Raw genomic sequence first — 13,067 nt, forward strand, 5'->3', positions numbered from 1 at the left:
GGGATGGCAGAATCAGAGATTTGGAAGGAGAGGGGAGTTGTAAACATATTTTGGAGTGTCTGCTTTCGTTAGAGGTGATGAGGAGCCATGAGATGGTTTTATGTTTACTGTTATCAGATTTGTGCTTTAGAAATAGCAATCTGGAATAGGGCCAGACTGGATGCAAGAAACCCATTAAGAGAGTGCTGTTAGTAAACTAACTGAAAGATGATGGTGCTTGAATTAATACGGTGGCAATGAGCTTGAAGAGATATTAATGACTTCAAAGTATATTTAGAAAATAGTGTAATGGCTAGGGGTTCATATCCTGAGATCCAACTGCTCTGCTGCTTATGAGCTGTGAGTGGTAACATACCATAGGGATTCAGAGTAAAGACGTTTCAGTCTATTGATATAAATAGAGTCCTCTTTGAGCTCAGGTTCTCACTGTTAATATGAACCTAATAATAGCATAGGATTGGTGTAATATTACATTAAATTATACATGTAAAGTGCTTAGCACAGGACTTGGTAGCTGATTGGCTATGAGAGAAAAGAGAGAGGTGTAAAGAATGGCACTCAGGTTTCTACTGGGTTGAGTTAGAATAACAGAGGAGTGAAAATGAGAAGTAGCCCAGAAATAGACCCATGCAAATATTGTCAACTGATTTTTGACAAAAGAGCAAAGGTGATTCAAGGGAGAAAGGATAGTCTTTTCAACAAATGGTGCTGGAACAAGTGGACATCAACATGCAAAAAAGTGAATCTAGACACAGACTTCACATATTTTGAAAAAATTAATTCAAAATGGACCAAAGACCTAAAGCTAAAAGACAAAACTGTAAAACTCCTAGGAAATAATATAGGAGAAAATCTAGATGACCTTGGGCTTGGGGATGATATTTTAGATACAACACCCAAAGCATGACTCATGAAAGAAAGAATTGATAAGTTGGACTTTGTTAAAATTAAAACTTTCTGCTCTGTGGAAGATACTGTCAAAAGAATGAAAAGACAAGCCATAGACATGGAAAACAGATCTTCACATAACACATATCTGATAAAGACTTGTATCTGAAATATACAAAGAACTCTTAAAACTCAACAATGAGAAAACAAATCCAGTTTTTAAAATGGGTAAAAGATCTGAACAGACACCTCACCAAAGAAGATATACAGATGGAAAATAAGCAGATGAATAGACGCTCAACATCACGTATTATCAGTGAATCGCAAATTAAAATGAGATACCACTACATACATATTAGAATGGCCAAAATCCAGAACGCTGACAATGCCCAATGCTGTGAGAATGTGGAGCAACAAGAATTCTCACTCATTGGTGATGGGAATGAAAAGTATGCACAGTCGTTTTGGAATACAGTTTGGCAATTTCTTACAAAACTAAACATACTCCATATGCTTCCCATACAATCCAGCAATCATGCTCCTTGGTATTTACGCAAATGAGTTAAATACTTATGTCCACACAAAACTCTCCACATGAATGCTTATAGCAGCTTTATTCATAATTGCCAAAACTTAGAAGCAATCAAGATGCCCTTTAATAGGTGAGTGGATAAACAAACTGCGGTACATCCATCCATACAATGGAATATTATTCGGTGACAAAAAGAAATGAGCCATCAAACCACAAAAAGACATGGAGGAAACTCAGAGGCACATTGCTAAATGAAAAAAGTCCATATGAAAAGGCTACATAGTGTATGATTCCCTCAATGACAGTCTGGAAAAGAGTAAACTATGGAGACAGTAAAAAGATTAGTGATTGCCAGGGGTTAAGGTGGAGAGAGGGATGAATAAACAGAGCACAAAGGATTTTCAGGGCAACAAAACTATTTTGTATGCTACTGTAATGGTGGATACATTTGTCAAAAGTCATGGAATGTACAAAACAAAGAGTGAACCCTAATGTAAACCATGGACTTTAGTTAATAACAATATATCTAAATTGGCTCATCATTATAACACATGTACCACGCAAATGCAAGATGTTAATAATTATTAAGAGGGTACATAGAGGAACTCTCTGTACTCTCCTCTCAATTTTTCTGTGAACTTGAAACTGCTCTAAAAAAACCTCTATTAATTATATATATTTAAGCAGAAGTGGGTTGAGATTTTATGTCCAGTTTGAGCTTCCCTATGTCTGCTCTCTATATAGCTCTGCTCCTCAGAAGAGAGATCTGTGGTGTGGTCAAGGGTATAGCTATTGCAGTAAAAACATCTGCGAAGAATATTGATAGTGAGAAAAGAAGAGAAGGGAGCAGAGGGCCCAGAGTCACCAACATTTAGGTGTAGAGGAAGAGTAGACTGGAGAGGAGTAGGAGAGGCAAAGGATGACTAGATGAGGGTGGCACCACAGAAGCCAACATGGAAGCATTGAGCAGGAAGGAGTGGTCAGAATCAAGTGACTCTGAGACTTTGTATTAGTTTCCTCCGGCTGCTGTAACGAAGTACCATGTACTGGGTGTCTTAAAACACTGGAATCTATTGAGTCCAAAATCCAGGTGTTGATAGGCACTGCAGTTCTCCAGGCTGTAAGGGAGAATCTGCCCCACATCTCTCTCCTAGCTTTTGGTGGTTGTTGGCAATCCTTGGCGTTCCTTGGCTTACAGAAGCAACACTCCAATCTCTGCTGATTATCACATGATAATCACGTATTCTCTTCTTGTCTGTCTGTCTGTGTGTATCTAAATTTCTCTCTTCTTATGATCTTCACTTGATTACAACTGTAAACAGCTTACTTCCAAATAAGGTCACATTCACAGTCACTGAAAGTTAGGAGTTTGGGGGAGCCACGATTCACTCCAGAACAGAATTGATTAAAGGAACTGAAAGGTGACCATTGGATTTAGGTAAGCTTTAAAAAAGTCATTTCCGTGGATTGGTAGAATTCAAAACCCAGTTGTAGAATTTTGACTAGTCAGTAGCAAGTGAAAAAGTAGAGATATTGAGTGCAGGTACGCCTTTATAGGAAGTTTTGGGTCAAATCTAAAAGTAGTGAAGGGGTGTGAAGATTTTTTCCCAAGTTTGTTTTGGTGAGGAAGGCTGGCCCTGAGCAAACATCTGTTGTCAATATTCTTCTTTTTGCTGGAGGAAGATTGTCACTGAGCTAACATCTGTATCAATCTTCTTCACTTTTGCATGTGAGACGCTGTAACAGCATGGCTTCATGAGCGGTGTCTAGGTCTCCACCTGGGATCCGAACCTGTGAACCCTCAGCTGCTGAAGTGAAGCTCAAGAACTTAACCACTATGCCTCCAGGCTGGCCCCTCCCAACTTTTATAATTTTTATTTTTTAACAAATTTGATTGGGTAAAAGGCAGAAAGAAGAAGTTTAAACATATAGAAGATGCCATAAAAACTCTGACAAGATGGGATGGGATGCAATACAGAACAAGGATTAGAATTAGAAAGAGAATCTCTTTTCCCCTAAACTAAACATGAAGAAGAAAAATGACTTATGGGACCAGGTATATTTGCAGACATAGTGGCAGGAAGTTTCCAGTTCTTTTAGGATGGCATTTTTTCTTCTTTTTTTTTTTTGTGAAGAAGGTTCAGTCAGATGGGGGAGTATTATAGTAAAAGATTTGAAGGGTGGAAAAGCTTTGAAATGTTTATGGTGGGAAAAAAGGAAGGAGGAATGACTGTGATCAGGCATGTGGAGGGTCCCTTTGGGACCAAAGACCCGGTGAAGTTATACATTCTTTTAGAGGAGCTAATCTACACAGATTCCTGATGTATTTTTAGTGACGTTCATTGGCCCAGGTGGAGGCAAGTGTGATAAAAAGAAAACAGTAGGCTTTTGAAGGTATTGGCCAAAGAGTAGTTGAAAGAATGGGCTGTGATGTTAAGCTGGATGGGAAAGGAAGTAGTTATGAAAGGGAGTGTCAAGAGAAATCGTACCGTGCTGAAGTGGAGGCAGCGGAGGATTTAATGGAGTCAGACAATAGGCATGTTGAAGAAACTAAGTTAAAATTTTTGAATGGTGTAGTGTATCACCAGAGAATGGGAAGTCAGAACTTCAGATTTCTAAGATGGCACAATTCTGGCCAATCTGGAGCTTTGGGGTGTCCCTAGTGATGTCGATGCCTGAAGTAGGGGGGAGGTGGGAGTTACTGGAGTTGATCCTGCAAGACACTGAACTGGTTATAAGGCACTTATTAAAGTTTTTAAAGTATTGTGTAGATCAGCCAGAATATAAAATATAGCTAATATTAAGGATATATTTATTTTAAAAATATGCAGCATCCTGATGTTAGCAAAGTTGTGAATTGGTGAATCATATGTATGGCATCCTCTCCTCTTCTTTGCTGGGTTTTCTTATGACTGTTAGTTTGCCTGATTTTCCCCCATAACAGACCCACACATCCCCACCCACTTTGCTTCTCTCAACGTCACCTCCATGCTCCTAAAACTTCTCTGGTTCTCTGATTCGAACCTATTGCTTTCAACACCTGTGGTTTTCAGGTCAGCTCCTTAAAAATAGTTGAATAGATGAATGATTCATGTCAGTGAATTGAGAGGGAGCAAAGCAGAGAGAATGCAGACTAGATCAAATGCCTTCGGCTAAATTCTAGTCCTACCACTTACTAGCTGTGTGACATTAGGGAATCTTAACCACTCTGGGCTTCAGTTTTCTTATCTGAAAAGGGAAATAAGGGGATTTACTCATCTGTTACATAATAAGCACTGCTTAAGTGTTGGATAAATAAAATTAATGTTAATGAATTTACGTTCTTCCTCACATACAACAGCTGGGACTCCTGTATGAAATACTTTAGCTATGAGAAAGAACTCTAGTGGAGGGCATTTCACACCAGCCAGCACAGCTGATGATTTTCTCTTCCCCCAAATCACATTGGTGTAGACATCTCTTACACCTGTGCAGTGCCATCTACTGGTAAAAAAATAATAAAAAGTGGATTTAATATTTCCCTCAATAATAAAATTGTTAAAATTTCACAATTTTTAAAAATACCTTGAGATTTCAGATCTTTTCTAATCTGATATCCTTCCTCTTTATCTACTTTTTGTTTGTTTTTCAACAGGTAGATTTTTCCAAATAAAATCAATACACAAAAATTTTAGAAGAAGGAATGTCTTTCTACAAATGCCTTGAAAGGACTAGATTATTTGCAGGTTAAAACAATAACCCTTAATGTATATCTAGTGTCCACATTGCTGAGCGGTTTACAAACTCAGGCAGAAAGACAAGTGAAATAGCAAGACCAAAGTATGGCAGGTCTATGGGAGACAAGCAGCCTCCCCATGGCTCGTCAGCTGGGGTCCCTCACGATGATGTCATTCACTTTAACAGCATGGGCTGGACATGAGCTTGACGGAAAATAAGGAAGCTGCTTTCTTACTCTTGCTGGGTAATCCAGGGAGTGGTGGCTGCCCTCTTCCTGAATGCTACCTAAGATTTAGACTTGAAGACTAGGTTTTACTTAGGTATGGGCTCTGGGGAAAGCAAAGAATAGATGGAAGACTGAGGGGGAGATAAGGAGTGGGGGAAAGAAAGCAGAGAAGAGAGATCATGAGTTAGGAAATGACTTAAGAAGCTCGTATCGTTCCTTGAGGTGAGAGATGCAAAGTGCAACTCATCTTTTTCTTAGGTATTATAAATTGTCCTCAAATTGAACTTTTCACCATTTTATAATAGGCTTTAGTGCTGATCTCTAGTTTTGTTTTCTACGCCGCCATCAAACTGGTTTTATGGATCTCTTTAATGATTTCCCATCAATTTGACTTATTGATAATTGATAATTGACTTACAGTAGCTGAGGATAAACCCATACGATTTTTCATGTCCATGAAATTCTCTTTGCATGGAAAGGCTTAAATTAGAGATGATTTCTTATCCCATATTTTGGATTCTTTTCAGGTGATCAAATTCAACAATCTTTGCAACACAGCTGTAAGCCCATCAGAAAAAAAAAATGCTTCTGTTAGAGGACTAATAAAGGCAATCTGCCCCAAAGGGGTTTGTTTGTTAATTGCTTTGGTCCACTTTACAAGGTCAAATCCATTCTCCTAATGACGAATCTCATCTGTTCTGGCAGAGAAAGAAATGTTTTCTTTCACTTCTACGTGTGGCAAGAGCTCATTCATCTCAGTAAGTTCTGAAGAGAAATCTAGCTACATCAGAGAGAGGAGTACTCAAAGGGCAACTGATGGCCAGGAAGATAGATGGAATTCACTTTCCTGAGACAGACATTCGAATGGTAACAAGTGATAGAAAACAGCTCTATATTTCAGCATGATGTGTGTTCAGCTCCTGATGATTAAACCCCCTGTGAGCCATCTGCGTTTAATGGGTTCGAACTACTTTGTAGCTGCAGTTTCTTCCTTCCACTGCTCTCTTATTTATTTGAGAGGAGACCGAACTCCACTCTTTAAAAGTTAAGCATGTAAGAAATCCTGCCAAGAGAATCAGAAAGAAAAGGCAAATTTATAGCCCAGTGTTGTTTTAAGTATTTAGTAGTATAAATAAGAAGTGTAGATAAATGTGTACAAGTAGACGCATAAGTGACCCTCTGTTTATCGCAGTTACATTATTTGCCTAAATTCCAGAGCAGAATTAACCCAATTAGTTTATATAATGGCTAATGCTGTCCCTCAGCTGCGCTATTAGAGATGTGCATAACTGAAGCTGGAAGGGGGATGGTGTTATTTTACTTATAAGTCAAGCCTTGGGGACTGTGGTTTGTATCCAGTGATTCTTGCAGATAAAAATCAGAATCCAGTGTGGAAATTATTGTACTTCGAAGCAATGTACACTATTCATGTTATTAATGCAATTAAATTGAACTTCTGGTTTAAAATGCCAATGATGATAATGGCTTTCTCTATGTGGTGCTGTCTTACCCGAGACATGTCACATTTTACTAACATCTCATTATTTTTCTCTGACTTAGAAAAGTCGGCAGCCATAAGCACTCAATAAATATTTGCTGGATTAAATTGAACTCTGAGAACTGAGAGGTGAGGTGGCACTGATTATCAGTGACACATCTGGGATCAGACTCTTTATTCTGTCTTGCCGAATAGTGATCTTAGTCAAAGCCAATGGAAATATTACACGAAGAAGTTTAAATCTAAGAAATTTCGCACAGCTACAAATATTAATGTCATATAATTACATGAGCCCAGCAAGTTGTCTCCTGCCATTTATCTTCATTCTTAATATATTGACTATTTTCAGAGTTTTCCCTCTTCCTAACATCTAGCTATATAGCTCTCTTCCTAGGTCAATAAAATTTCCTTCTAAGATATTTCCCTAAATAATTTCTCCTGCTTTTTTTTTTCCACTTCGAACCAGAAAACATATCTACAAGGGGAGGCTCCTCAGGGCTTTAAAAACATCAATCAATTTCACAGCTGAGAATAGAGGGATCTAGATAAGAGAGAGCAATTCCTCCATTAAACCTCTGTTTATAAAATTTAGATAAGAGTTTTGTACAAAGTGAGACAAACATTGGCCACACTGAGGCAGACAAAGAGTTAAATTAAAGACACAAAAGCAACACCCAGCTGCAGCTTCTTTTTCTTTTCCCTTTCATGAGTAGGGAGTATTTTTCCTGCAATGACCTCAGAATCTTCTGTCTTTTTCTTGGTCAGAGATCAAGGGGTATACCAGGGTGAAACCTTCTTCCTATTGAACTTTTCTATCAACTTTCTGCAGATGTGGATTTTTAAGCTGCACTTACAATTTTTTCATTTTTTCTGTTAAACATTTATATAGAGATCTTATTAAAATATATATGCTATCTTTTCTTAGTAGGCAAGTTTTAGCAAATGTCATCCATCCAACTTAACTGAATATTCCTCAAAGAAAAAGGCCATGGCTTGCATTTATTCCTAACCTCCATGACTAGCATAGCACATTGTAATATTATGAGCTCAGCACATATTCATTAAGTTATTTGAGAGTAGAAAACTTGACAAAACATCATTGAATAAATTATTTCTCTGCTGAACCTGAGAACTTTGGTCCAGCTAATAAAATAAGAAAATAAGAAAAAAAATGTTTAAAATTAGAGAAAAGTTGTGGTATGATGTAAAGAAAGAAAGGACTGCAAATATTTTAACTAGCAGAGACCTAGCTTTTCAAAACATAGTTTGGTTCTCTTTCTGGACAAAGAGATAAAATATTATATTCTTATAAGATCCTACTCAACATCTAGCTCAAATGTCACCATGTCTCTTCAGCTTTCCATGACTTATAAGGGGTTGAATTAATTGCTCTCTTGCCTGTTTTCCAATAGTATTTTGTTTGAGCCACTTCCATGTCATATTACAATTATTTATTGTACTCTTTCATCTCCCCAACCAGCATGTCAGCTTCTCTTAGGTCTTGGCACAAAGGAGCCTCTCAATACATGTTTGACAATTTAAATAAAACTGAATTTAAAGATTAAAAGTAAAGAAAAATATCTAACATTGACCCAATAGGAGGACAAATTAGAGTCTGAAAAAAGTGTTTCATTTAAGTACTTCACAGACTACGACAAAGTATTTTCAAATACATTTTTCAATCATTTTTTCTTTGTGGCTTTAAGGAAAGCCTTTAGGATAAGAAGGCAGGAGAGGCTTTGGACACAGAAATTCTTTATACTCTTTGACAGTAAGTTTCTTCATCTTTGAAATGGAGACGATAATACCCATTGTCACAAAATTGTGGAAGTCAAAGGAGAAAATAAATGTGAAAGTGCCTTGTTAATTTAAAGCTTTATGCAACTTTTTCAATTACTGATGAAAAAAACTAAAGCTCAGAGGAATTGAATGACCCACCTAAAGCTTTAAAGCTAAAAATTGGTAGAACTATGATTCCTAAGGCCATATTCCTTCCATGATGCTGCCCAAACCATTTGCCCTCTTCCCAGATGCCTAGTCCCCATATACTGCACCCTGGCTCCTCAGTGATCCTCATTAAAATGCCTCATTCATTCATTCAACAATGAATGCCCTGCAGCTGCCTGCCTTAAAAAGTCCCATTCTCTTTCAGTCCTACATTCTGCCAGTAAGAGAGAATCCGATAAATTATCATGTACCCTATTTTACTCCTTCCATAACCTTTGACCATCCTCCAGGATGAAAAAAATTAATCTGGAGAAATGACCCTGGTGCTTAAAAAGGGTTTCTTAATCCCTTTTGTGCCATGGACCTGTCTGGCAGTTTAGTGATCTTGGGAATACCTTCTTAGATAATGTTTTTAAATACATAAAATGCATAGGCTTGAGAGGGAAACCAATTACATCGAAATGTGCAGATATTTATAAAACTGATGATGGGATGCAGTAATACCCTGCATCTTTATTGACAGATGAAATAACAAGATCCAGTAACGAAACTAAAAACTACCTGAATTTCGAAGTAGTTTGAAAACCGTGCTAATCAAGTGATCAACTTGAATTACAATTATTTCAAGATATCTATAATAACTCTAATAAGTTAATATGCAAATACCTGTTCTTTCTATTGGTGGCAAAATCACAAGTACTGCTAATATTCTTGAATTTGTTGTCCCTATTCATAAATAAAAGAAAATGCTGCTTCATTCTAGGGGTTAGTGAAAATAAAGATCTAATTACTTTTCCATCTCAGTTTATGGGGCCTCTGAATGCCACCCAAAGATCTACCTTTCCCCACCCACTCCCCACTGAGTTATGAACCCTGCTCTAGCGACATGGGGAGATTTTGAGCATTTCAGTCTTTTCACATCCACCAACTGGACCTCATCGGTAGCCTGCAGGGGGCTCCTTTTGCCTTCTGCAGAAAACATATCATGTTTTGATAATGCTGGCAATTGTTCTGGATTATTCTCTCAAATCTTTAAAGTGTAAGTCAAAGTAAATAGGTAAGAGGAAATATTACAAGTATACTTTACATGAAGATGCATGAAAAACTTCAGTATGTTATAATGTCTCTTATTCTAAAGTTAGACATGCTATAAAATAGTGTCATGATGAAATACTCAAGTGAAGTCATTTATTTGCCTGTAGGACTTAAAAAATGCATAGTAATATGAATTCTAAGGCTAAGAAGAAAAGAAAAAGCTTCTCCCAACTTTCTACTATTTTATCCCATAAAACTGAAGAACTGGCTAGCTCCTATCTTAAAGCCTTGCTCACCATTTTTGAAATATATTTCCAGGATAAACGATGGCAATAGGTTTATTTAAAAAGGAAAGTTATTAAAACAAAACAAAACAAATCCTATTTTAGCATTTACTATACCCTGTAAAACCAATATTGCACACTCTGTTTTTGAGGTCTCATGCCGTAAATGCTGTCTCTACTGCCAGGCATTTCATTTCTGATTTTGTTTTCATTTGGCTCATCAGTGACATTACTGCCTGGCTTGTATAAAACATATATAATGAGACTTAGAGGCTAAGAACAAAAGTACTATTTAATGTATCATTTTATTAAATTGATTCCCTTACAAAAAGCCATACTTTCTTCAATGCAAAATATGAACAGCTATAAGGAAATAATGTCTGTTGGAATTTTATATGCCTAATTTCTTAAAGTAGAGATGGCTTAAAGTTAGCAATTGTGTTTTAAATAATAAACATACATCTTTATATTCTAATCAAAGAAAACAGAGGTCAGCCCAACTAGAATTTAAAAAATAAGATTATTTCCACATTTCTCCTAAAATATTTGGCAGCATAAGTGGTAACTATTTTTAATAAAAAATAATATCTAACATAATCACTCATCATTTACAATACTATTTGAATTAAATGTTAAAAGACAAAAGTCAGGGTCAATGGTAAGTTTAGAAAATTATTTAAATTTTTCAAACAGCTTATGCAAAATTTGCTTATGCAAATTGATCTTTTCACTTCTGATTTAGCCAAGGCATTGTTTAATTGCTGATAAACTAAAATTACAGCATTATATGTAAAATAGCATTATATAAAACACAGGAAGCTGATGTATGAATTGTACTTTGGAAATTAAGTAGCCAGTATTTGAGAGGAGAAAGTATAAAGTAACTAAAAGGAAACAATAACATATCATCTTTGTAAGAACTGTACTAAGTGCATTAGTCTGCCCCTTTCCCCTTCCCGGGAGGTAAAAAAACCACAGCCCATTGAAACGATGAAAATAATACACTCCCATAACTTACACACACAATTTCATGAGTTTCCTCAAGGTTATACAGGTTAAGTAACTCCTCTCTATTCTGTTGAGACATGTTGTCAGGACTGAGGGCAAAGATTACAGTGGCTTTCTTTTTCTACTTTCATAAGAACTTATATGAGAAGAAAATAACCACTACTCAATATTCATAAGATGTAAATGATATATCATCAAAAATCCACAAACTGTTTTCTGAAATTTCATTTTATGTTTATGAAGGAAACTGCAAACCTTACTTAATTCTCTATTAAATTTCTCTCTTACTGTGAGGTCCAAACCTTAACCAAATTGCTCAGGAAAAAGAGTACAAGAATCATCTCTTAAACCATCTGTGCAAGAAAAATGTGTAGAAGGGGTAAATAGGGGATGAGACTTCATGGGAACGAACATCCAGTGGATCAGCTACTTAATGGACCGAAACTCCCGATAATCAACAGTGTCAATCATTAGCCCAAATAAAAGTAGTGAAATACTCCTTAGTTTTTCTTCCTTAAGTATATAAATTCAACAGCTTTGTGAGTGATATAAATTGTAGTACACTCATGTGCCGCACAGAGACATTTAGGTCAACGATGGACCCCATATTTGACAGTGGTCCCATAAGATTAGTAGCATATAGCCTAGGTGTGTAGTAGGCTATACCATGTAGGTTTGTGTAAGTTCACTCTATGATGTTCGCACAACAACGCCATCACCTAAAGACGCATTTCTCAGAATATATCCTCATTGTTAAACAACGCATGACTGTATATGAAACTTTTTTAAACCTAAGTTCAGAAAGAGCAAGAGAAAACTCAGGAAGTGCATTTCATGCACTCTTTAGTTTTATCTTATTCTTATCCTATTAAATCAAAAGTTCATTTCGTTATATTTTAGCAACTTAAATACATAATACAATTTTCAGCCAATAAAAAAGAAACACCGGAATGTTAACACAAAAAATTTCTCGCAATTCTTACTGCCATCATAAAATGTGGGGCATGGATGAATGTGCAAATTTTATGCAGGTGTCTGTCCAGGAAAATTGTGGACTCACACTAAGGATAAAAACCATGGTTCCCTTATTTATATTATCATCCCAAATAGTACTTCATACACTGTTAAAAAAAATGTGCTGATTAAATTATATTTATACAGAGCATTGTAGATATATAACCTCAATTAAAAAGATGTTATTTAGGTTGAAAAAAATTTAAGCTACAGAAGTTCTAACTATTAAATAGAATGAGGAAGAAAACTTGAGAGTAGAAAAACTAAGGAATGAAGTGAAATTCAAACTTGACTCTATGAGCTTTGTCTCTCCTTTTTAAAATATAAGGCATTAGCCAAGGGACGCTAAAATTTAAATTTTAAAGCAGAAGAAAATGAACATGAACACTACTAATTTGGGAAATTTCTAGAAAGAAAATCTCACATCGTAGCTCTAAGTTGTAGTTCACAAATTCCTATTAACCATATATACTAATATATTAAAAGAAGTCATTCTCTTTTAAAACATGAAAGATATTTAACAGCTGCCTAAACAATCCTTTAACCAAAGCTCCTGCATGTAAGCATAATTCTCAGGGCCAAAGTTGAACAAGTTTGTCTTGGGAAGAAAACTGAAAAAGAGAGAACACAAAAGTAATAAAGAGCAGAGTTATTATGAAGTCAAGGGATGTTTGTTTAGGACATCACTCATCTCCATCATCTGCTTGATTTAAAATTTTATTACAAAAGATGTCTAACTGTTGTAAATATTTCCCCACTAGGAAGAGACACTTACTGGATTTAAGTACTTCTTCTGAAATTTAATTTTTAAAATTCATTTCTTCTTGTCCTCTAGCCTTTAGGGCTTCCAACCATATCCCTCAAGGCTGGAGGAACCACAGGAAGATTCCAAGAGAGTACAAAGAGCAGATCTCGCTC

This window comes from Equus quagga, chromosome 19 (genome assembly GCF_021613505.1).
Source record: "Equus quagga isolate Etosha38 chromosome 19, UCLA_HA_Equagga_1.0, whole genome shotgun sequence".
NCBI lineage: Eukaryota > Metazoa > Chordata > Mammalia > Perissodactyla > Equidae > Equus > Equus quagga.